This window comes from Malaya genurostris, chromosome 1 (genome assembly GCF_030247185.1).
Source record: "Malaya genurostris strain Urasoe2022 chromosome 1, Malgen_1.1, whole genome shotgun sequence".
Lineage (NCBI taxonomy): Eukaryota > Metazoa > Arthropoda > Insecta > Diptera > Culicidae > Malaya > Malaya genurostris.
The window spans coordinates 147,376,698-147,402,704 of NC_080570.1; the positions used below are offsets into that span (position 1 = coordinate 147,376,698).

At 37.6% G+C, this 26,007-nt stretch overlaps 1 protein-coding gene across 4 annotated transcripts in view; it reads right to left on the reverse strand.

Annotated features, from left to right (window-relative positions):
• LOC131426144 (uncharacterized protein DDB_G0284459-like) overlaps nt 1-26,007 on the reverse strand; it is a 99,617-nt gene that overhangs the window by 54,301 nt on the left and 19,309 nt on the right. For all 4 annotated transcript variants that reach the window (XM_058588604.1, XM_058588605.1, XM_058588603.1 and 1 more), the window contains one exon: nt 16,133-16,171. The gene's annotated coding sequence lies outside the window, so the exon portion shown is untranslated. The remainder of the gene's footprint in view (nt 1-16,132; nt 16,172-26,007) is intronic.

Genomic DNA, 26,007 nt, shown 5'->3' on the forward strand with positions numbered 1-26,007 from the left:
TATAAACACAACCAAACCCTGCTCAGAATCATCAACACGTTTTCGTTTTTGATCACCAGTGAGCAAACGCGGCACTCACTTTAAACAGAGCTTTCTCATTGACAAATTCTCATGTAATGCAAAGCAAACACGTTCTTTTGATATCTTTACGATGCCAGCTACTCACGCAACTTCCCTTTTCGATCATTCCAAACGGTTTTGTACGATGGAGGCATTGCTTCGCTTGAACGGTCCACATCCCAATGGTGTCCTTCAAACGAGCCTAGGCTTGTTGAAATCGATTCAGACTTTTCCGTCAAAAATTGAGCGAATTGGAAAAAAGTGTGAAGAAACACATACCCATGCACACGCAGAGATATTTTTCCGATCTCATCGAGCAGAGTCGATTGGTATATAACACTAGGAGTCTCCTTAGCTCCAAGTAAAAGTCGCTATTTTTATCAATTTTATATCCTTTCTATAAAGAATGGCAAAACTTTTTGAAAGAATTCGAATGACCTGAAGTTTTTTCAGCGATTAATAAATAGTCATTGAAATTCAGGAGAAAAATCAAAGAATTGAGCTGACTGCCTTGTGGAATATCAGAAACTTCGAAGCATTCTTAAGATACACTGTTTTCAATCTTGGCTGTCTTTTTCAGTGATACGATATCCAACAAAGCTCGGAATAATTAGTGGGGACAGATAGGACCAGATGGCGCAGGATAAACAAATAGGACAGGACAAACTAATAGGACAAGACAAACAAATATGACAGAACAAATAAATAGGACAGGACACACAAATACGACGAGACAAACAATTTGGACACGACAAATAAAAAAGATAGAACAAACAAATAAGACAGGGTAAACAAATAGGACAGGGCAAACAGATAGGACAGGACAAACAAATTGGACAGAACAATCAAATAGGATAAACAAGTATGACAGGACAAACAAATACGACAAGATTAACTCTTAGGGCAGTACAAACAAACGAAGAGCGCAGAGCACGAAGGAATAGAACACAAGAGCGCAGAAAACAAGACTAAAGAACAAAAGAGAACAGAACACAAGATAACAGAATAGAACAGAAGAAATTAGAACACAAGAGAACAGAACACAAGGGAACAGTACACAAGGAAATAGAACACAAGAGAATTGAACACAAGAGAACAGATAACAAGAGAACAGAACATAAGAGAACTGAACACAAGAGAATAGAGCACAAGAGAACAGAACACAAGTGGAAAGAATACAAAAGAACAAAGCACAAGAAAACAGAACTAAATAAACAAAATAAAACACAAGAAATTTAAACACAAGAACAAAACACAAGAAACAGAATGCAAGAGAACAGAACGCAAGAAAACAGAGCACAAAAGAACAGAATACAAGAAAACAGAACACAAGAGAGCAGAACACAAAAAACAGAACAAAACACAAGAAATTAGAACACAAGAGAGCGGAATACAAGAGAACAGAACACAAGAAAACAGAACACAAGAGAACAGAATACAAGAGAACAGAACACAGAAGAACAGAGCACAACAGAACAGAATATAAAAAAAAAAACACAAGAAATTAGAACACAAGAGAACAAAACACAAGAGAGCAGAATATAAGAAAACATAACAAAAGTGAACGGAACACAAGAGGACAGGACACAAGAAAACAAAACATCAGAGAACAGAACACAAGAGAACAGAATACAAGATATTAGAACGCAAGAGAACAGAACACAAGATAACAGAGCACAAGAGAACAGAACACAAAAAATAACAAAACAAAACACAAGAAATTAGAACACAAGTGAACAAAACACAAGTAAACAGAACACAAGAGAGCAGGACACAAGAAATTAGAACACAAGAGAGCAGAACACTAGCGATCAGAACACAAGAAAATAGAATACAAGAGAACAGAACGCAAGAGAACCGACCCCAAGATGACAGAGCACAAGAGAACAGAACACTAGAAAACAGAACAAAAGTGAACAGAACACATGAGAGCAGAAGCCAAGAGGACAGGACACAAAAGAACAAAACATCAGAGAATAGAACTCAAGAGAGCAGAACGCAAGAGAACAGAACAAAAGATGACAGAGCACCAAAAAAATAGAACAAAAGTGAGCAGAATACAACAGAACAGAACTCATGGGTACAGATCATAAGAAAACAGAATACAAGAGAACAGAACACAAGAAAACATAACATAACACAAGAGAACAGAGCACATGAGAACAGAACACAAGAGGACAGGACACAAGACAACAAAACACCAGAGAATAGAACACAAGAGAACAGAACACAAAAGAACAGAACGCAAGAGAACAGAACAAAAGAAAACTTAACATGAGAGAACAGAGCACAAAAGAACAGGACATAAAAGAACTGATCAAAACAAATAAAAACAGATTAGAGTAGATCGGATTAGACCAGAGCAGATTAGAACAGAAACAGAAACATCTGAGAAATGCAGAAACAAAGTATTGCTTCATAAATATGAAAGCATAAAAAAGCTGTCGAAGTTTGCATAAGAATATCTTGTTTCTTGTTTACATCAATCAGAAAAATTGTTGGAATTTATATGGAACGTTTGTTGCTTTTACTCCATCCAGCAAGACAATTACTTTGTACTGTGTTGGTTGGATTTGGCATTTTGCCAGAAACAGCCCCAGAAATCTTGTTCACAGTTCAAAGCATCGAAATCGGGAAATTTGGAAGATTTGGTATTTGCTTTCAACAAACTACGGAGGAAAACCTTGTTGAAAACATGCCTCGAAGCTTCCTGACCGTTGCCAGAGAGAATTTATCCAGACTGTCTTTGAAAAGGGCTAAAAAAAATTAAACAATTTTCATCAAAAAGCTGTTGATATCGAAAATGATAGATCCTACAAAAAAGTGTTACACTAGTGATTTTCACAAAATCAGTCAAATTTTTCAATAAAAAATATTGAAAAGAATTCATATCAAATACAACACTGAAAAATGGATTTTACAAATTTACAAAGGAATCAATTTTTGTTTTTGATAAAATTCGAAAATTGCAAGATGGGCACATTCAAGGAAAAAAAAGTTTTTCATACAAAAACTAGTTTCTGCCCAAACTGAGGTTTTATGCAGTATCTTTTTACTAAAATCTAAACCAAACTGAAAGTCATCCATTTGTGAGAAAATTTCACCCAATACCCTGTTGCTAGTTGCCCGATATTTGCAGAAGGTTTTGGATCTGTAAGTTTAAAAAAAAAACTTTTTTCCTTTCAAAATGCCCGTCTTACAACATATGGAAGATTGGCAGAGAACTATGTTGGGACAAAATTTCATTTAAATAAAGAATGGCGGTTTTTTTATAAATTGACTTCAAATTTTTAAGATCGATTTTTTCAGTGTAAAATTCGATTAGTACTTTTTCAGTATATTTACTAGAAAATTAGACTTATTTTTTGAGAGCATCACCAGCAAGGATCTGTCATTTTCTACTTTAATTAAGTACAACAAAAATGGTAAAAACATCTAGACCTCTTCAACAGATAGTCTATATCAGTTTAAAAAAAAAAGGGAGCAAAGTGCCTTTTTATCATAAAGTCTATATGCTGCCAAGTCAGAATAAAATTTTGCCCGAAATTCGTCTATTCGAATCCTAAACTGGAATAAAATTGGTTTTCAAAAATACAAATCAACTTACAAAAAAAATAACACCATTTTCGAATTCAATGAACTTTATCCCAAGGTAGGTTATTTTGTTCTCTTCCAAAAAGTGTTTCTGACTAAAACTTTTTTTTTCTCCATTACTGATACTTTTTGCAAATATCGGACAACCAGTATTCTGTGAAATCTCCTCTCGAATTGATATTCATTAAATTTTTGAATGATAATGACTTTCAGTGTAGTTTATAAAATAAAAAGATACTGTAAAATTTCTTTATCAAAAATCACGATTTTTGTAAATTGATTTTGAAGTTTCAATGTCAATTTTTTCAGTGTGGGACTCAACATGGAAGTTTTTCAGTATTTTCATTGAAAAACTTGACTGATTTTGTGAAAATCAATATCATAATATTATTTTTGGCACTTTTCGTGAACTATTTGAATATAAATTGAAGTTTAGCCCTTTTTAAAATACAGTATGCAGTGTAACATTTTAGGGCAAAGTCTACACGTCCAGAAAGTTGCATTCTTATGATGAAGTTGCAAACTTTTTGATGAATGTGATATAAATTGAAAAACGTCTCATTTAATAATGGATGTTATGCTAAAATTAGTCGAGAAATTTTCGGATGTGCAAGTTCTTGCATTTAAAGTTTTTCGGCCGACTGTCGTACGTAGTGACGAGATGCCAAATCTAATTAAAAGACCGAGGGAGCGTCTTGGTTGCGTAAGAATTGTAACAATCTCTGCGTTAGGCGTTCTTCACAGTATATGTCATTGTTTACCGTTCTGGTAGTGGCCTTTTTCTTTGTCTTGAAATGGTTCCTTACGCCGTTCCAATGCGATGGCAGTATAAAAAGGAATTATCATTACGGTTCGGTACAGTTTTCAATCGGTACTCAATACCTTGCCGGTGCTTAGAAGTATGCACGAAAGTTGAAGACGTTTTTATTCTCCTAGCCGCAATACGTACCGAATGATCTTTTCGCCAATATTAGCATCATTTTTGCATCCTTCTGGTGGTTCCTGAGATCCCTTTTTATTCCACTCCCAGTCCCGGGTTGGCGGTTCAATGCATAGGACACTGGTCTTACAAGCCAGTTGTCGTATGTTCGAGCCCCGACCTGGAAGGGTTCTTAGTGTCAGTAGGATCCATAGTACTAGCCATGCAATGATTCTGTACACTATGAATCGGCTGCGAAGTCTGTTGAAACAGACAGGCCAAATTCCACAAAAGGAATGTAATGCCAAGACTTTGCTTTGAGTTTGCTTTAGTCTTTCTGGCTATTGTCAAACGTGTATCGAAAGAATTAGGAACGTTTTGAACAATGCTTGCAGGAAAATCAAACTTTTTTGCAATTTTTCGTTCTGATCGATCCGCATTTTCATTTCGACCGCACACAATTGCTTTTCTCACCTGCTCTTCTTTCAACGCCATCTTCGATCTAAAAGCTTGTAGTATCACCAAAACCTGATTTTACACATTGAACAGACATACGTTCATCAGTCTGCGAAATATTTCACGCGTTGAAGAATCCTTATCCGTTTTTTTTTGCATTTAGCCGTTCATTTCATGAATAATTAGCAGTCGATATTTTACTCATTTGAGAGATAAATAGTTTAAACTGCATAAATCTTCAAATAAATTCGCATACATGACTAAAATGAATCGCTAGCGATAAATCAACTTTAAAAAAGTACCACTCCACATGTCATCTACATTTTGATTTAAACAAATCTCGTCCACTTTTACACGCATACCGTAAATTTGTGGCACGTGTTTATGAAGCGTGTGATAAGTCAGTTCAACCCTGACAGGCGCTTATGAATGAGATAAATGTTAAAAAGTAGTCTGAATGCCTGACCGGAAGAGTTCAAATTGATCGGGGGACTGGCAAAGAGATTTTTAACGACTACACTCCTTTTGTCAATTGTGAAAGTGCGACCCAAAAAAAAAACGAAACGAAATGATCGAAACGGCCTATCGCAGATTAGGCAATAAGCGTCCGATCAAACAAAATCAAGTCCGTACAAACAACCGGGCGTACTTGAGTGTGCGATTCCTTCAAGTCCGCAAGTGTTTAAACCGCAGAGCGCCCAACAAGCGGAAAGAAGGTCGACGAGTTACCTGCCGCCAGTAACCGTTTACAACAACTCGGGCCGGCCTTCTTTTCTCTTCTGATGTACCGTACCGTACCGTAGGTAGTATCTGTACCAATGTGAAATATCGTGCGGTGATTTAGTGTTTGTTCAATTGATTGTAATGAAAACGATCAAAAAGAGTCTTCCCGCCTCCCCAACATTCCACCACCTTCCATTCGTCTAGCAACTTCCAGCGGTCCATTGGCATCAATATTTGCGCGATTCCAACAAGGCACTATAAAAGTTCCTAAGCTCAACTAACAAGGTTTCTATCGTGTTGTTTGTATTGTTGTTGTTGTTGTTTTTTCCTTCCACAGAGTCTTTGTGCCGCATGCAAAACCGAATGCATAAAATCTATTATGATTGTTCGAACGAGTTCAAACAAACATCCCCGATTTGCGGTTGCGGTGGTGGTGCTGGAAGAGTCGGCAAAGAAGGTGTCGAATTCAGTCCGCTAGATCTACCAGACAAGTAGGGAAAATTGCGTAAGATCCGCTGGGGCTGCTATGCAGCACAAGATCTGTTTACTTTTCGGAGAACAATAGAATTCCGAAGCCGGTGCGATGCGGTTAAACATTTTTCACGAGCGCGAAAACAACAAACGAAAAAGTCGAAACAATCGACTAACCCTTAGGGCGGCATACGTTGTTTTGGCTCGCAGAAATTCTCAGCGGTCCTCTTAACTGTATTGGGTGAAGTACTGCCCTTTGTCAATTGGTACAGGGATTGAGGCGAATTGAATCGAAGCCAAATTTGGAACTTTTGATTGTGCTTTCAGCTCTGTTATGCTGATTACCTAACAGTAGCGTGTCCAGCTATTGGTACGAAGACTCGGGCCGTCAATTAAATTGAGTTTGTTTTTTTCGAATGAACAAAGGGTTTATGAACGGTAATTGTTTTTTCGGAATCATATTTAAGGAGTGTATCGAAAATAAGCTATTCACATACATTTGTGTTGTGTGCATGTATTTGTGATGGTTTTTTATGCTCAGATCACATCATGCCGTGCGTTTGGCTGTCAGCTTTCGATTGTTTACTTATTTGTGCGGTTGAAATTCAGCGTTTTCAAACTATCGCGTATTGAAAAGGAAGTGAAAATTAAGGTTCTGGACACATGGCAAAAATGGGAAAACTGGTGAAGCGGTTTGGAATTCATCATGCCAGTATTAAAACCATCATTAATAAATTTGGGGAACACTATTCTTTGGATGAGCTACCAGGAATAGGTAGAAAACTCGGTTCTACCAACCCGAAACTGGACCAGAAAGTGGTATCTCTAATCATGAAGAACAAATCAATGTCAATACTTGATTTGGCCAAAAAAGCAGGAACGAGTGTCGGAATGATCCAGCGTATCCAGAGGCGAAATCACCTGAAGACCTACAAGAAGCAGAAAAACTCGAAACAAAGTATAGAACAGAAGAAGCGTGCAGTAACAAGGGCCCGGGAATGCATGCGTTTTGATGAACGATGAGACTTATGTAAAGGAGGACTCAAAAACCTTTCCAGGTCCACAATACTTTACTGTTGTCGTTGGGGAGGATGTAAGCGATGCGGACAGGTAGATTCAAGTGGAGAAATTCGGTCGAAAGTTACTGGCATGGCAAGCAATACGTTCCTGTGGTTTGAAGTCAACCATTTTTCACACTACCGGAACTATAAATGCAGAAATCTATCGATCTGAGTGTCTCCAGAAGAGATTGCTGCCTTTATATAAGAAGCATAGTACACCTCCACTGTTTTGGTCGGATTTAGCGTCGGCTCACTATACCAAAACCACTCCTAATTGGCTTGCGGAAAAGGGTATAAATTTCGTTAAGAAAAATATCAATCCACCAAATTGGAACGTCATTGGACAATCGTGAAGAGGGTCTTCAAGAAGACTGGCATGGCAGCTGAAAACATGCAGAAATTCAAAAAAAAATTGGGCTCAACCGTCCAAAAAATGCGATGCAACACTTGTCCGGAACTTGATGAAGAGCGTTCGTTCAAAAGTTCGAAAATTCGTGAAGGAAAAACTTAAATTTCATCCGGTTTTAATTATGCTCAAGTTTAACCTCGTACAATAGAGGATCCATTTTTAGTTTAAATAAAATATCGTTTTTTATCATAATTTGAAAGAAAAATTTGTGGATAGCTTATTTTCGATACACTCCTTAAATCATGTTGGTTCGTAAACGCTTTTAATTCATACGACCAAAATTCTTCAACATGTGGTGTGATTTTGACTTCGAAAGCCCCGCAAGGCCGAATATTTTCGAAGGCGAGGAGTTTGAGACTTCATTGCATCAGGATTCGTACCAGGCGCTAGAACAATTTTCAGTATGTTTACTACATGGAATGGAAAGGCCCGGGCCTCGCACAGAAAAGACGTGAATAGTACATTTTGTTGAGAACAAGCCTCTAGATGGCCCAATACCAAATTTCATGGAAATCTATCCACTAGTGTTTGAATAACAGCTTATCGAGTCAGGCGAGTTCTAGTTTTCATCAAGCTATGGAAAAAAGACGAATTGCGTGTCCTGATAAAACAGCAACGAATTTATTTGCGGTACGGTGGCATGCGACATTTTGCTCGCGCATTGCGAAAATGCGAGCTACTCGCACGTTAATTTTAAGAAATTGTGGAATGTTGTCCAATGAACTGCCATTATCCAAATAAATCGACAATCAGAAAGACTAGATCGGTGGGGAAACCAAAAGCCGGAATCCGCTAAGTTAGCGAAAGTAGTAGCTACATTTTTTTCAAAATTTTCCTCATACGAATTTACGATCGAAAATTGATCGGGTTCAACATGACGTATTTTTTCTAATCGTACTCCACGTATACTGACGTATTTTTTCTCCACCTGTACACTCCACATTTTAAAAATACGTGTTTGATTTTGACGTTTATTCTTAAATTGTGAAAGTGATATCGAAGCAAGAGAAGTAACGGTTTACAATTTTGCTCGGGTTTCACGAAAATTTAAATTACTCGCCACTAATTTGAAAAAAATATTGAATGTGGTCAAAACAACTGTTTATTGACAACCAGAGAGACTTCATCGGTGGAGAAATCGAAAGCTGGAATTCTTTGAGTCAAACTTATTGTTGAACAACTGGTCATATTTTGACAGGATATTTAGCACTCTAACTACAAGGCGCTGATTTTATTTTGAAAAAAAAAAACATAAAAATAGTTATAAGATTTTCAGCCGAAGCCTGGTTCATCTCTGCAGCATGAAAATACATTTCGGTTCGAAATCATCGTACATCAAGAAAAGTTTCTAGGAACTGTGAAATTATTTTAGAAAGAAATAAATTCTTTGTGTTTAAAATCTCTCATGTAAATCCTGATTCGAGTAAATATTGTTTGAAAGCTTCAGGTTTTTCAACAGTTTTAGTCGGTGGACAAATCGAAAGCCGGAATCGGCAAAAATGGCGTAAACAGTGGCGATTCTAAATCGTCACGACAGGAAAACTAGTTGGTCAAATGACGAATGAAAGGAAGCTGATGACGATTGACTGCGAGGTACAGGATGATGAAACACCTACGTAATCACAGTCTCTAACAAGCTTCCTGAACAGGAATATTATACGGCAATCGAAAGAGGTAAAGTTGCACCGTATTTCAAACACATTAAACTGTCGATGTGCGTAACCATCAACCATGTAAGCGATGCGGACAGGTAGATTCAAGTGGAGAAATTCGGTCGAAAGTTACTGGCATGGCAAGCAATACGTTCCTGTGGTTTGAAGTCAACCATTTTTCACACTACCGGAACTATAAATGCAGAAATCTATCGATCTGAGTGTCTCCAGAAGAGATTGCTGCCTTTATATAAGAAGCATAGTACACCTCCACTGTTTTGGCCGGATTTAGCGTCGGCTCACTATACCAAAACCACTCCTAATTGGCTTGCGGAAAAGGGTATAAATCTCGTTAAGAAAAATATCAATCCACCAAATTGGAACGTTATTGGACAATCGTGAAGAGGGTCTTCAAGAAGACTGGCATGGCAGCTGAAAACATGCAGAAATACAAAAAAAAATTGGGCTCAACCGTCCAAAAAAATGCGATGCAACACTTGTCCGGAACTTGATGAAGAGCGTTCGTTCAAAAGTTCGAAAATTCGTGAAGGAAAAACTTAAATTTCATCCGGTTTTCATTATGCTCAAGTTTAACCTCGTACAATAGAGGATCCATTTTTAGTTTAAATAAAATATCGTTTTTTATCATAATTTGAAAGAAAAATTTGTGGATAGCTTATTTTCGATACACTCCTTAAATCATGTTGGTTCGTAAACGCAACCAGAACTTTCCCCAAGTAACGACATTGTTCCGTTCAGCATTGGTAGAAATTGGCATTTTCCAATCTGAAAACCATCATCAAGATAATCTCAAAACATGTTTCAACTTTTTGTGTGTATGAACATAACATAGCCTAGCTGCAATATGGACGAACCGGGTCAGCTCTGCTCTTTCACCTAATGGAAGCAAAGATGATAGTTCGAATTTCCATTTAGTCCAACACTCGAATCGCCACAATCTGTGACATAATGGAGAGCGATTACATCGTGTTGAAAATTCCATCCCAAACTAACAATTAATCAAATTCCATCGTCGAGCGACTACCCAGAGCCCATGTTTGTTCGGCCCAATCACATCAGCCAAGTTCGCGCCATTCAAGTAGGCTCTCCGAATCCGAAACTACCTTCGCTGCTTGCCTAATGAGAAAGCCTTTTCGGAGGGACCCCAGACCGCACCGATTTCGGCGGGTATGGTTTGGCGGACCGTCCGCTTAATCAACCGAACCGCAACCCGGTTTCGTCATGCTTTTCGTCAAGCATGGTGATTCTTCAAAACTATCGGCAAACGTTTCATAATCGACCGTCGAGTTGATCCCGAAGGGGTTCCTCCGTACTGACCCAACGATCAGTGTGACATTTCCAAGCGGGAAACGAACCAAACTGTGAAGATCGATTTATGAGCGCGAAACCGAAGGAGAGCCCTCGTTTCCGAGGGCTGACCCCAATTAGACTGTTTAGTGGAGGCTTCCGGCCTAGTCACTTAGCTAGGATCCCAACGTGTCACCGTCTTCGGAAAGGGGGGGGGGGGAGGGGGGAACGCAAACAAGTAGGATGCGTGTGTAATTAGACCCGAAAGTGCTCCGCGTTGGGCCACACGCGGTGGCATTAAGTAGCCAACCCGTGCTCCGACCCCAGGTTGAACTTTCGAAAAATCGAATCACTGCGGCGGCCCTGCCGCGTGAATTGGAAAGCAAAACAAATGGCCTGCGGCGGTTGAAACAGATGACGATGGGGACTGTGATGTTTGTGTTGTTTTTTCTGTTTACTTCTTTCATAGCTTTGGACTGTCTCTCAGAGGTTTATGATATCTGCCATTTTGGTGGTTCTGTTTTGGAAAAGAATCAAACTTATACTATGTTCACACCTGCAGAAAATAACATGTTTTAACGATAGTAATATAAAGTTAAAAACGCACTGTTAACACTAAGATTATGTTATACGCATGACATATTACTTGGTATTGAGTTTGTTTCTAAACAAACAGCAAAAATGCCTACGTTGCAGGTAGGATAGAAAAAAGTATTTTGACAACATCCGGAAAATTAGAAATAAGCCAGGTACTTCTCCTAGCTATGAACAATATTAATGTTTCACGCTTATTGCCACCGTTCCGAATAGTTTTGAGCAGCAAATGATCAGAATAGTCATCTTTTAATTCAAAAACAAAAGTGGTTGTACCAGTCTGCGTTGCCAGGTCGTTTTTCCAAAAATCTGCATTCGGCGCAAAAATCTATCTGTACCATATCGGTATCAGAGTTTCTTCTACATAAGTAGTAGAAAATGTCACAAAGAAATAAGCAAAAAAAATGATCCCACGACAACCTTTAAGCTAAAAACCAAAATCGGTACTTATCTGTATGATTCGTGAGTTGTCGGTATTTCGGGAGTTCATATCTGTATTGCGGTATAGACGGCAAAAATCTGTATAAATACCGAGAAATCGGTATACCTGGCAACATTGGTATCAGTTTCCAGTTTTGTTTTAATTTGATTACATGGCTACTTTGATGGAAAACTGCTGTTGTTGAACAGCTTGTCAATTGACATAGTCGAAATGTGACGGAAAATGCTAGCAGGGTTGTGCTTTATTGACAATTATATCATGTTATTTCGGGAAAACATGTTTTAATGTGACGTTTCTGAATATGAAATAACGCAAAAGTAAAACATGTTATTTCGCTTAAAACATGAAATCAGAGTTAAAACCTGTTTTAACTCATATTGTAAACATAGTATTACGGAGTTATCAGGTATTAGAGTGATAGATAGTTTCAATCTATAAATCGTCAATATTGTATTTGTTTTCGATAAATGGCGAACAGAATGAAAAAAATGGGTAAACGGAGAAGCCACTCTCTCTAATTGGAAAATATATTCCAAACTCACGAGTTATAAAGAAAACGCAATGAGCTACAATCCAGTGCTCCGTGATGGAAAACTACTAGACGAAAATGAACCTTCATGCTTCTATCTTCCGATGCAGTTTTCGGTTTCTGCCTCCCTTGTTTAGTTCCAGTGTAACCGGAGAACAAAATGTGTCAGGTTTCTTTGCGCAACTCAGTATGTATAGGAAATCCCATTGGATATGGGACAGCTATGCGTAGAATGGCAGTATAACTTTGTTCCAATACAGGTGAGATAGTTGAAATTCAATTAATTCATTCTAAACCTATGCCAACTGAAACGAATTGAGCCAATTTTTAAGCGGAGCAGTATTCTGCCGCTGGATTTAAAAATTTAACTATGAATTACCGAATAATTTTGAATAATACTGACTTATAAAAAAATCAGTTCAAGATATTTTCTAACTGACTGAAAAAATTGCTTCCGTGATTCTCAATCCATGAAACAAGCATCCACAAAACTCAGAACCTCGAGGTTCACAAGAGATTTTTTGTGTCAGCGAAACTTATGTCGTTTTTCATTCATTCCACTCGCTCGGTGCCAGTGTTTTGCCCTGACAGCCGATCAATGAAACGGTTTTGTAAAATTTGGTTTGCACGTATGCTGCTCGGAAAAGAAAACGGGTGCAAAATAGTTGCCCGCGAATTGCCCCGAAAGTGCATTTTTTTCGTGCGGTGCAAATCAATGAAACACAGTGCACCTGTTTTGATTGCCCGACTGCACGAAAATTGCACGAATCTAGCAAAACACTCCACGAGTGTTCTTATTGAAAAACGTCATTAATAACAAATTTTCACCCACAGAAATAATCGGAATGAAGATGAGTCTCCGATGATATTTCGATGCTGAATTTCCTTTTCGCTTCAGTTCGATACTGAAGTGATTCTTGCAAGATTTAAATGTTATATTTTCATCAATAAGTAAATGTTTATTGAATAAATTCGCAACTGAGACATAATTACATAATTATATTCAAGTTATATTGGATAATGTTTTTTATCAGCAGCATAACATGCTTTGTGATTGATTTTTAAATAATGTTTTAATTATCATTATTACAATTATTAATCACAGCACTTGCTGCTTTATTATGAATTTATTCATCATGTATTCTGCAAAGAGTTCCAAGAGTATAATTTCCAAAAATTATATTAAATATCATCGAGCAGAATGTTCGCCAGTGAGCTTTCACAACTAATTTTTGGCCATGTTAAATCAGTATCGGTTTGCGACTAATCAGTACTGAAGTTTTCTGATTGATGCTGTATTTTGTCTGAAAATTATGTCTGAAAATTTTTCGAAATTTTAACAATGTTAAATTATCTATAATATAAAGACAACATATTTCGTGATAAATGTTGCGCTTTATGTTTCGTTAATTTTGTCATTTTAAGGCTTGTTCACGACGAACCTGGACAGATTAAGCTTGGAATAAACTAAATTCGCTGTTAGTTCAATCCAAGATGCATTTTTTATTGATTTAATAGTGCATTATCAGTCATTGTAAAACTAATTACAGTTATTTAATTGTGTTTTTGTAATTCACACACCGTTGAAGATTTACCGATGCATCCCGATATGTGTACTGTTTGGTGGTGGAATCATCGGCCCTTATTTCTTTACAAAATGCGGAAGGACGACGCGTTACCGCGTGAATGAAAATTGATACAGATCCATGACCAATGAATTTTTTTTGCCAAATCTTCAAGATATAGATGCGGACGAAATGTGGTTTCAACAGGATGGTGCCACTTGTCATACTGCGGCCAAAACAATCGACTTATAGAAAGAACATTACAACGACAACATTATTTCGATAAATAGACCAGTGAATTGATCTCCGCGTTCGTGTGATTTGACGCTACTTTGTGGGGATACGTGAAGTTACGATTGATGCTTTGGAAACCAATATCCAACGTGTCATTGCTGAAATACGACCTCAAATGCTTGGAAAAGTGGTCGAAAATAGGATCTCCAGAATGACCTTTGTGAAAAATAGTCATATGCTCGAAATCATATTTGAATTTTAACTGCCCAGAAATTATCTACCAAATAAAAACAAAATTGACCATTTCTAAATTTGGCATGTGTTTTATTTAAATTTCAAATCAGCAAGCACTTAAAAAACACCCTTTAGTGACACCAAAAATTAATTGTATACAATAAACAGACCTACGTTCATAATCCACGTTATTTTCAGAGATACACGTATTTATGGGTGTGCAGACTTACATTTCGAATTGTTTTCTCATCCACCATATAATCCAGATCTGGCCCCCAGTGACTACTAACTATGCAAAATGCTTCCCGGTAAGAAATCCAAACTCAAATGAAGAGCAATTTCTGAATGTGAAACCTATTTTATTGGAAAAGACAAATCCTTGCACAAGCATATCCCGATCAGATGGAAATAACAGAATTATAACAACTGGAGTAATTTATTCCAGAAATATTTTGTAACAAATTTTGAAATATTTGTTACAATAACTTAAAATATTTGTTAAAATAACAAAAAAAAATAAAATATTTGTTAAAATAACAAAAAGACTCTAGCGGGAACAAAATCGTAACAGATTTTGAAACGTTAGTATCACAATTATTATTGAATTTGATATAACTGCAGAAGTCCGAAAGCATAGATTTATAACAAATTATAAATGAGTAATAAATTAGATAGCAAATTTAACACAGAAAAACTACATCACAGCCAACTTTTAGCATCGTTTCAATCCAAAATTGTTGGATGTTTTCAATTGTTAAATATCTCAAAATAACACAAATTGTTTACATATCAACTGTTGATATACTTGTGTTATGATTTTGTTATGTGCATCTGATCGGGATGGCATCGAAAGGTTGGAAAAGCGTTTGTTACACGACTTATCGAGTGGTAATGTCTTGTGTTAATTAGTTTCTTTATGTTTGCCATAAATCACAAGGAAATTAATGATTTTCAAGGTTTACACAAAGTTTTAATATTTATCAGATCACTGGATCCATCGATTAACATTTATTGGAGATGAAAAGTTCCAGCTAATTGTGGACCCGTCTGTCTGGTTCCGTCCCTGACATTATTCACCCTACGATTATGAAGTGTTTGGATTATCGAATGAAGAAATAAAACGATTGCGAAAACTTCCATGGATGATGCGTAAAATATAAAGAAACTCATTATACTAACTATCGATAAAATACAATCAAACGCATGAATACAATTCCAAAAAGTACAGATTTGTCATGGATGGTCCAGAGAAAGTTTTTAACAGTAAGAATCTTTGTAATTGCCAAGCAACTGAATAGCCTATGTTTTCGCATGTTTTCAAGCAACAAATTTTACTGACACCTACTTAACATAATGACTGAAGATCATGACCTCCACGAACGTACATCATTCATAGGCAGTAAAATCACACACGGTTGAGTGTCGAACCTGTTTCAATCACGCAACGGTGAGTGAAAATAATACGAAACCAGCGTTCATGCAGAGAGAGAGAGAGAGAGAAACAGACTAAGAGGAGAAAACCAATTGCTTCACGCGAAGGTGTCGAATTTGCCATCATAGCGAGGGCATCAATTTTTGGGACTCACTCGTTTGGGTTCAACACACGAAAGGAATGCGTAATGCAATTGTTAGAGAACAGTATGGCTGTTGTTTTTTGTTTTTTTCTTCTGCATTTGCCATTGCAAATTTCCTTTAAGTAGGGGAAAGTTTCCGATTTCGCTTAGTTAATTCAGTGGCTTGTTTGCCTACACACGCGGGCGGCTGATGAGCCACCGCAAATGCGTGTGTGTGAGAGAGAAAAAGAGTCGAGTTACGCGCGCAGGTGCTCAAAGTGCTGTCATCGAAGAGTTCACGAAATGACAAACGTTTTTGTTTACTTACCGTTTTATCACCATCGAAGTAGGTACGAATCGGATAAACCTGCAACGAAAAAAAATAATAAGAAAGTGATAAAATCGTGATTGCATAAGCTCTCGATAAAAGCGGCATTAGATGCGAAATTCACACGTTACCCAACACCCCAGCATTGGTTCAGCGTTCGGCAAACGGTTCTCCTTTGGAGCGGCCATTTATTTCTGCTGAAATCAATTGGTCGCACACGGGCCCCTCATCGAGTATTGGGTATTGGCATCATCTCAAGACGCTCAAATTAAAAGGAAAGAGGATTTCGACCGATCGGCAACGACGAATGCACAGAATGAGTGCCCCATTACAACAAAAAATCAAAGCCTATCACTTATTACTAATTGTGCCCGGACAATCTTTCAATTTCAACACGATAGCGAAACCAGGGGTCATCCAATAGCGAATCAGCCACGCCTGCATAGCTATAAAAGCAGAAAGTGATGCTGCTCTGGCTCTGGTCGGTGCGGCATCAATATCAACTGATGTTGTAATCGCGGAAACGGGATTTTGGTTTCAGGCTCATGGCACCAAACGAAAAAAAAACCGATGGAATCGACGTGAACGACGCTGCTGCATGATTGCCAAGTTTCATAATAAATTAGCATTTTTTTTTGCTCCAGCCGGTCTTTCTGTGTTTTTTGTTGTTGTTGTTGCTCTACTCGACTTCGCACAGAATGGGCTGCTGTTGGTGCTGCTGTCAATAATTTCATTTCTACGACTGTTATCGGCAGGCAGGCAGTCGATTCGCAATCCCGTTCGTCTGGTTGTCAAAACTAACAGCTGGAGAAAACAGCAATCTTTTATCTTGGTATCTTGGGGAGGGAAATCATTTCCATTGCAGTTTGACAGCTAATTGGAACTGGTGACAGATGACAAGCGGTTCGATCTTTGCGGGAGGGCTCGGATTGTTTTATTATGTTTCTTCTCTCTCTACAGAAGAATCTTGTTTAGGGAGGTTACATTTTTAAATTCAAAATTTGATTCTGCTATTGACTGATTGATTGATTGATCACCCTGTAATAATAAAAACGGAGGTCGGATCCATACAAAACCCGGTAGGTTGCTACCTACGTAATAACAAAAGGATTTCGTTTAAATCTTTTTTTTTTTGTGAAAATTGATCTAGCTAGCTCTGAGAAATCGAAGGGAGCTTCATTTTTCAGTTTTTGACCACTATTTCGAGCTATGTCTGCCAGAATTTTTTGCCTGCTTTCGGCTAGAATTCTGGCAAGAGTCTGGTACCAATGCAACAACTGTTTCCGGCAGAGAATTTTGCCTAGCGGTAATTACTATATTCTTGCCATACAGAACTGCTTTGAATCGGTTTTACATTTTCACTGCTTTTGATTTTATTTTTCGTTCCATTAGAAGCATATGGAAGGGTAATAACATAGCTCTCTAACTACCAAACATGACATTTAATTCTTCATCACTCAAAACACCCATATTTTAATCTCATTTACCTCGTTTTTATTTTGTATGTACAGGGTCCGGCACTCGAAGTGTAACCAATTAAAAAGGCCATAAATTCAGTTTGGAAAATTACTTTTACTTAATTCAAAGTACAAAATGTGTAAAAATAATACAAAATTCAGAATCAATTCACTTTTGCTCGATATGACCACCTTTTGCCTTGACTTGATGACTTGAGAGAGCGAAGGAGTTGCTTCGTTTGGCCGAAAGCGGTCAATTTCCGAACATTGTTTTTTCTGACGAGAAAATTTTTCCAATTGAGCAATTCGTAAAGTCTCAAAACGATAGGGTTTACTTGACCGACCGTTCATACGAGAATTTGAGTCATCGATTGGCCACCAGGAGGCAGCACCCGCAACAGATAATGGTTTGGGCCGCTGTAACCGCAGATGGGCGCTCTCCAATCGTTTTCATCGAGCCTGGCGTCAAGGTAAATGCGACATATTATCGGGAAAGTATTCTGGAGGTTGCTTTGAAGCCGTGGGCAGACAAACATCTCGGTGGCAGACCATGGACGTTTCAGCAGGACTCGGCACCGTCTCACAAAGCTCGAGTGAACCAAGAATGTCTGAAAAACAACGTTCCGAACTTCATCACGTCCATACAATGGCTCTCGAATTCACCAGATGCGAATCCAATGGATTATTCTCTTTGGGCCATTTTGGAGAGCAAAGTCCGAACTAAAAGATACACCAGTCTCGAGGCGCTGAAAAAAGTTATTGTCCGCGAGTGGGCCAAAATACCTGCAAGTCACATTCGGCCAAACGAAGCAACTCCTTCGCTCTCTCAAGTCATCAAGTCAAGGCAAAAGGTGGTCATATCGAGCAAAAGTGAATTGATTCTGAATTTTGTATTATTTTTACACATTTTGTACTTTGAATTAAGTAAAAGTAATTTTCCAAACTGAATTTATGGCCTTTTTAATTGGTTACACTTCGAGTGCCGGACCCTGTACATGAATTAATTGAAGGAAGAGCGAAAAAGCAAGACACGTCCGGCGAGAGAATGACGCAATTTCGCCTAGGTAATTTTATTAGCAGCCGGAATGCAGTCAGGCATCTGCCGGTTGCCCGAACTCCTCACAAGCGGGATAGGGTTGTTTGAAAAATTGCCGTAGGACTACTCAACTTATGTCAAAATCAATGGATTATTTGTTGTTTGAAATTGATTTTCTTCTACTCCGAGTTTACTTTTATTGCAGTAATATTTTTACTATTAAATAAATGAAAAAAATCGTTCCAAACCACTATGAAAATGTTCGAAAGGTTGTTTGTTTTCTTGGTTTCATTTTTCATTGGCAGGTGCCGCTACCGGTAATTCAGTTTTGCGACAGTGTGTTAATTGCTTTACTGTTAAGTTATTCATTTCTACTAGATATACACATTAAAAATATCTAAAAATTCAATGTAACGGAATTACTACACTGATTGAAATAGTGAAGACGGATATTTATTGACATATCAATATTGAATTTGTTTACAATTTATTTTCTATGCAGCGTTAACTTTAGAACAGATAAAACACATTTTTCTGTCTACCAACTGTATTTCTTGTCGTGACTGATTGAGTTTTACATGCTTCTAACGTAATTTCCACTTGTCGCTTTCACAAGGCTAGCTAGTGCGACAGTATGAGTTTACACCGAGGTCTTTTTTATAAGGCTTTTTTTACGTGGCTTTTTTACACGGAATTTCGAAGTAACGCGAGTTTTCAAAGCTATCCGGTTTTCTGGTTTTGTCTTAGAAAGTCATGAAACTTCGAGATCTGGTGTTATACCGAATTTTTTAAAGGGAAATTTTCTGACATTTAGAAAATTTTCGATTTAAAAAAAATGTGTTTTTTAGATTACACCAGATCTCGACATTTCATGTATTTCTAGACATTTGTCATAAAAAAATATTCGATTTCGAAAATCTCTCTCAAGTACCAGTGTCGATTTTTCAAAATTCTTTTCTTTAGTTTTGCGTGTTTTTTTACGTGGATTTTCGAAGTTACCCTTTTTTCTTAACGCAATACATAATTCTTAGCGTGAAAAGAAACCTCAGTACATAATCATCATTTACCTATCATGCTAATATGTGCTTCTGTGGCTCAATCGATACATGGGTGCGAACTAATGATTCTCGGATCGAGTCCTAGTCGTTAATATTTTTTTTGTTTTTTATTTTATAGATTTTCTAATCGTGTAATTTTCAAATCGTGCATAACATTTTGTTATATATGATGCATGCCTTTTGTTACAGCTGATTCAATGATATTTTACAAATTTCATTCTACCTGTGTACTCCAAATTAGTGCTTTGAAAATTGCTTGTAGGTTCTTAAAAGAATTTCTCACGATACTCACATCTTCATAAATATTACTAAGGGACACTTTGCATTGAATCATGAGCAAGAAATTTCACTGTAGTATAAAAATAACATAACTGCGGGGTGCTATCGCCTTCTACGTCAGTTCATAAATTAGCATTTTGCATATCATTCTAATATAATTTAATGCATAAAGCAAAATTAAGACGCAAGAATATTTTTTTTGTGTATAAACAAAAATTCTATTCTTATTATAAGAGTTTTATGCAGGAGCTTCTAAAGAAAAAAAACATTCAGAAGTTGTGAAATATGCTCCAAGGATGTAATTGGCTGGTTCAGAAGACCGAAGGTTTGGAAGGTTTCGATACGGTAATAAATGATAACATTGAATGCAAACTCGAGTATTGGTTAGATTAGTAAATCTTAATTATTAATACAAAACTGAAGAACATAATCTAAATTTGCGTCGATTGCTGGACAATTGCAGGAATCGAAAGTCTTTGTGCAATGTTTGAATCCATTTAATGCAAACATTTCATTTAGGCGGGGCTGTTCGAAGGAACTGTGACCTCGGAACACAATTTGCTCTGTTTACGAAATGGGTCATCGGAATTCGATTGAGTCAACACCTCCCTGAGTCCTGGACTAAAGTTTTTTCTGTAAACCGCTACCAGACAGTCGGGCTTGGGATAGGGTAAACACACACACAGTATAAAGTAACATTACCTTTTCAATTGGAAAACAGTGTTGAGCCAAAAGATTAAAACAGATTTTTTTTTTAATTTTTCGATTATAAATGACGGTTCGAAAGTTTAAGCCCTCATCTCTTTGTAATTCCGGAACCGGAAGCCGGATCCAGATAAAATTCACGAGTTTGATATATGACCAAAATATTTTTCATTTGATTTTGTTTAGGAACATCGGCTCATCGATCTCTGCGAAATCGGAGTGAACTACATTTGGGAATATTACTGGGTACTTTCGGAACTGGAAACTGGAGACCGGTATAGTCAAAGTAGGTTCGATTGACCATAAATTAACAAGTGTCACACACTGGAATAGATTTTATCACTGCCTCGAAGAGTATTTGTGTTATGTTATGTTATATTATGTAACGTCACTTTGAATGACGGTAGGAATTTTTTAGCATTCATGGGCCTGTAACTCCAGAAACGGTAGTCGGATCCGGAGTAAATTTAAACCTAAGTAATGTTGAAGATAATTGTGTAAGGATCGGCACTAACGACACTAACGAAATGTCAATTATTTCGTGGAGAAAACAATCCGACTTTGTTCGGTTAGAATTGATTGAGGTTAGATATTTCGTGATGAAAACAAACACATCTTCATTGCAGTTGAGATGGTAAATGAGCTGTCAAAAAGTCTATTATAGCTAAATTTAAAACATTCATTCAAGTCTGTATGATTAATAAATGGATGTGGACAACGATCGGTACCCGGCACATGTGCGCGGCAAATCAAGCCAAAGAGGTCGGGGGAGAGAGAGAGAAGGAAAGAAGGTACCCGAAAGAAAGTGAAATTCATTTTCTACCTTCAGAGTTCCCGCATCTCACCACGCTGGATAGTTGCAATGTTTTTGCTTGCTTCGATCGGAGGTTTTCACTTTTTGTTTGCTGTCATTGCACTGACTGAGAGAATGTTCGTGATAAGATACACTGTCAGTAAATAATGGTCGCTAAATAATCTGCGCCGAGTGTGCTTCTCAATGGCTTTCGGATAATAATCGTTCCATCGTTTTAATATATTACCTTCGGGTTCACCAACATCTCGCCCGGATGAAATAGTGCATGAAATGATGTCTTTCGGGCAAATGCTGCAAAATTTTTTTATGTCAATAATAAAAATCATAACCATAACCATTACGATGCCATTAATCAAAAACCATCAATGTCAAGGCTATCGCTAGCCAAAGATACGAAGAAAATGAAACAAATAGTCAAACCACAAAATAATGGGTCTGCTCATGAGCCGTAAAATTTCAATCCTGATTTTAACACGTCGTGGCGAAATATGGTCTGGTGAATTCATTATTCTCATTTTACCGGTATTCGATCATAAAGTTTGATGAACATAAAGCTCAGTCGGGTCATATAAATAAACATGATTTTATTTTTGTAACATATCTTCCCGAATGGGTCAATGAATCGTCGCACTTGATATGTACTGCGCAATGCCAACCTCATCGCCGGTCGCCGCGTACTCCAATCTGACAGCTACCGATGCGTCACTGTCACCGATGATGGTTTGCATGAAAAAAAAAAAGAAAAAAAAAATAAACACGGACAATTTCAAACCGCGTAATCGGTTCCATTCGGACATACCGAACCGCATTATGGTCCGAGGAAAGCCGGTTTTAAATTGCAAAATGCCAGAGATCAATTGGCTTTTGTGTAGTAGTAGTTCTCTCTGGAAATGCGCGCAACACGCGAGAAAGTTGGACATGTCAAGGGCTATAATCGCCGTGCTGTCATCTCAGTAGGTCGTGAAGCAAAACAAAACATCTATAGAAGAAATGACAATTGCCGGGAATGACAAATTTCCCCGTTAATAATGGGCTATGGTTTCGAACTATCCAATCTCTTTCTACGCTTTGATTTTGCCTTTTTATACACACACAGACCAGCTGATTCCTGAGAACTGTGCACCGGAGCAAACAGCAATAAAAGATGTAATTTACTGTTGCAGCAGCAGTAATTCAGCAAAATTGCTGAAACCAAATGGAACCTGGTGATGACTGATGCAATTATTGTCTGTGGTTATAAGAAATAATTCGACAAAAAAAAATGGCGAAGCAATCTCGCTAATAATTACAACTGCTTTCTGTCCTTTATCCGATTGACTTGTGAATCGGTCGATCCGATTGTTGTCATATACCGCCTTCAATTTGCCGCTCATCCGTTTTCTATCTGTCAGTCCAGTCCGGCAAGTAGAATACCATTTGTCATTACGCTCAACATTGTTGTACGCTGACACTTGGTAAAAAGGGTACAGTTTTAGAGACGTTAAGATATGATTCATGCAAAAAAAGCACGCCAAGTAGGCGAAATTGTTGTTGGTCATATCAGCTGAAAGCAATGCGATGAAGTGTTCCGAGAACTTTTTGTCGACAGCCAGGATGACTGAGTCAGTAGGAAAACCAAAAGCTGGAGTCCGCAAAAACGTCTAAATGACTAGCTGTTTCAAGCGGAATCTCAACCTCTCCGTCGGGTATGATGTTGCGAGCAAGCTGGGTGTGTCGTCTACAACCATACTTCGAGTTAAAAAACCAACTAAAAAACTAATCAGTTAGTAAGAAAATTGTAGCTGCGGACACAACACCAACCAATTAAATCACAGATGAGGATGAGCGCATGACGAAATGTATTCTTACATTGACAATTTAACAGTTTGAAGCTTGGTAAATTTAAAATATAGTTCAACATACAACTCAAAAGACTATTTCTTAAAAAAAACTGACTTAGTCCCACTAAAAACATGCCATTCTCTCTCATATTCTCACATATAATATTATGGTATTTCACTAGAAAAATACTGTTTAGTTGGGTACAAAACTATTTCAATTTGTGAGCCATATTTGCTACTGGCCATATGAACCAACTACGGTTGTACCAGTCCTCGGAATCCGACTTCGAAGGTGCCGGAAATAGTGGGCAAAACTGCAACTGTGGGAGCTTGCAAACAGGCCCAGTGATTATAAATCGAAGAGATAATTTATTACAAGTTACTTTCATATGGCCAAAAACGTTAAAAGCTAGCAATTGATCAAAAACGCTCTAAATTGGACAACAGAAATAGTAACGTGTTTCATCATGGCAACGACAGGCCACTCACGTCTAAAGTGACTCGTCTGAAACACAGAGGGCCAGTGTCGGGTGTAGTGGTTTAAAAAAATGATTACTTGAAAGAATTTTCACATGTTCATCTATTTTCTGTTATCACTGTTATCATTTTCGAAATGCGAAAAAATGTGTCCTGTGTGAGTTTCTAATTTTGTCTTCAGTTTGATGAACGAAAGTTTGCGTACATTGGTGTTCAATTATTATAAAGATGTGTTAGTAAATATGTTGGTTTCTATTCAATGGCTTAATGAGAATAGAAAAAATGAAATTTACGCTTGACGTAAATTCTAGCATGCCGTAATTTCTTCGGTGATGAAACAATGTTCCATCTGTTAACATGTAAACACAAATTTTGTGTCTGTATCAATGTAAACTTCAGCTGAATTAACTGTAAAATTAATGATATGACTTTTCTTTGCATGCTTTGAATTGTAAATTCAAATGAACTACGACGCTCCTTCTTTGTGCATCTATAAAGACGTAAATTTTCACGATTTTTCCGTAAATTTACAGAAGTGTGCGGTGAACGTTGCAGTCGCAGGAGATGAGGACGCATCGGAAACGACATTGGAATAAAATCGAAATTTCAAACATCGCGACTGGAATTTTTCACAAGTGATTTTCGGACAAAAAAAAATCATCGATCAGAAAACTTACTGTAAAAAATTTCACATGTTTCAACCGATGAATAATCAGCATACTAGTGGAGGGATTAGTGGGATCTGATTGGACATTTCATCGCATTTCTTTCTCCAAAAAAAAATTTTAATAATGGGTCCCGTTGTGGTGTCTTGTTTTCAAACCCCTTGGCGTAACAAAACACAATATTGACAATACAGGGTTATTACGAAAAATTTCAAAACCAAAACGCGCGAAATCCGCGCGAGGTCGAAACCTAAAACGCGCGAATCCCGCGCAGAGTGGAAGGCTAAAACGCGCGATATTCGTGCGAAGCTTTGCACTACAATTTTTAATGCAGGTGAGTCTTTCCGCAGAACTTTAAAATCCACTTACATGTAATTAAAAAATCTACATAAGTTTCTCATATAAACACAATAAATAAGTCCGCCTACAACACGTCACTTTGCAATGCCTGTTCAGCGTTGCTCTCCAGCAGGCATAAAACCTCCTCATCTTTTGCATCAACAGATTACAATCATCCAAATGATACATTCCCTTAAATCTAGTTCTTCTATAGTAACTAAAGATAATGAGACAATAACATGAGGAACGATTTTGTGTCGCTTCAATGCGTTGGATATCCTTTTGGTAATAAGGTGACCAGATAACAGCAGCATATTTAAGAGTTGAGCGAACTAAAATGAACTACGGGGCTTTCAAGCATGTAGAACAGAGAATATTTTAGTAACGCGGAAAATAAATCCGAATAGCTTAGAGGATTTGGTGACAGTAAACTCTATGCGCTCCTTAAAATTTAACTTGGAAAAACACCCAGGTCCTTAACAGACGATGTGCGTTTGAGAACAGTTTGTGAAATATTATAGTCGAACTTGAATACAGACTTTTCGCGACAAAAAGAGATGACGGAGCATTGTTCTTGTAGAAGCTCTGAGTCAGCTGCAGATGTGATTGTATGAAATTATTTAAAATCAAGAACGAACGATAATTTCATACACTTGATCGAAAAATTTAGATCGTTGACATACAATAAAACTATAAACGGTCCAAGTTGACTCCCTTGAGGAACTCCAGAGGTAACAGCAAATGATGAGGTTGTACAGTCTTATATTTTCACTACCATTTCATGACTAGTTAGATATGATCAAAGCCAATTCAAAAATGATCCGTTAAATTCCAGTCTAATTAACTTGGAGATCGTTATGTGATGAATGATTTTGTCGAACGCAGCAGCGAAATCAGGGTATATAGAATCTACTTGTAGTCATACTTGTGAAGAAGGTATGATTAAAGAAGTGTAGGTTACTTAATTTGTGGAAGTTGAACGATTTGGCTTGAATCCATGCTGACTCTCAGACATGTAGTCAGAGCAACTATGCAGAGATGTCTATCTCCTCTGTGTGACGAAGAGCAAGCAAAATTTCTCCCCTCGCACTGACAACTTCAACGAGAGCTCTTCTCTTTCACATTTATACACCACTGTTGTATATAGTGTGCACGCATCATGAGTGCGTTTGTTTATTTCCTTTTACCTCTTCCTCTGAATCGCACCAAAGTGCTAGAGCATTAG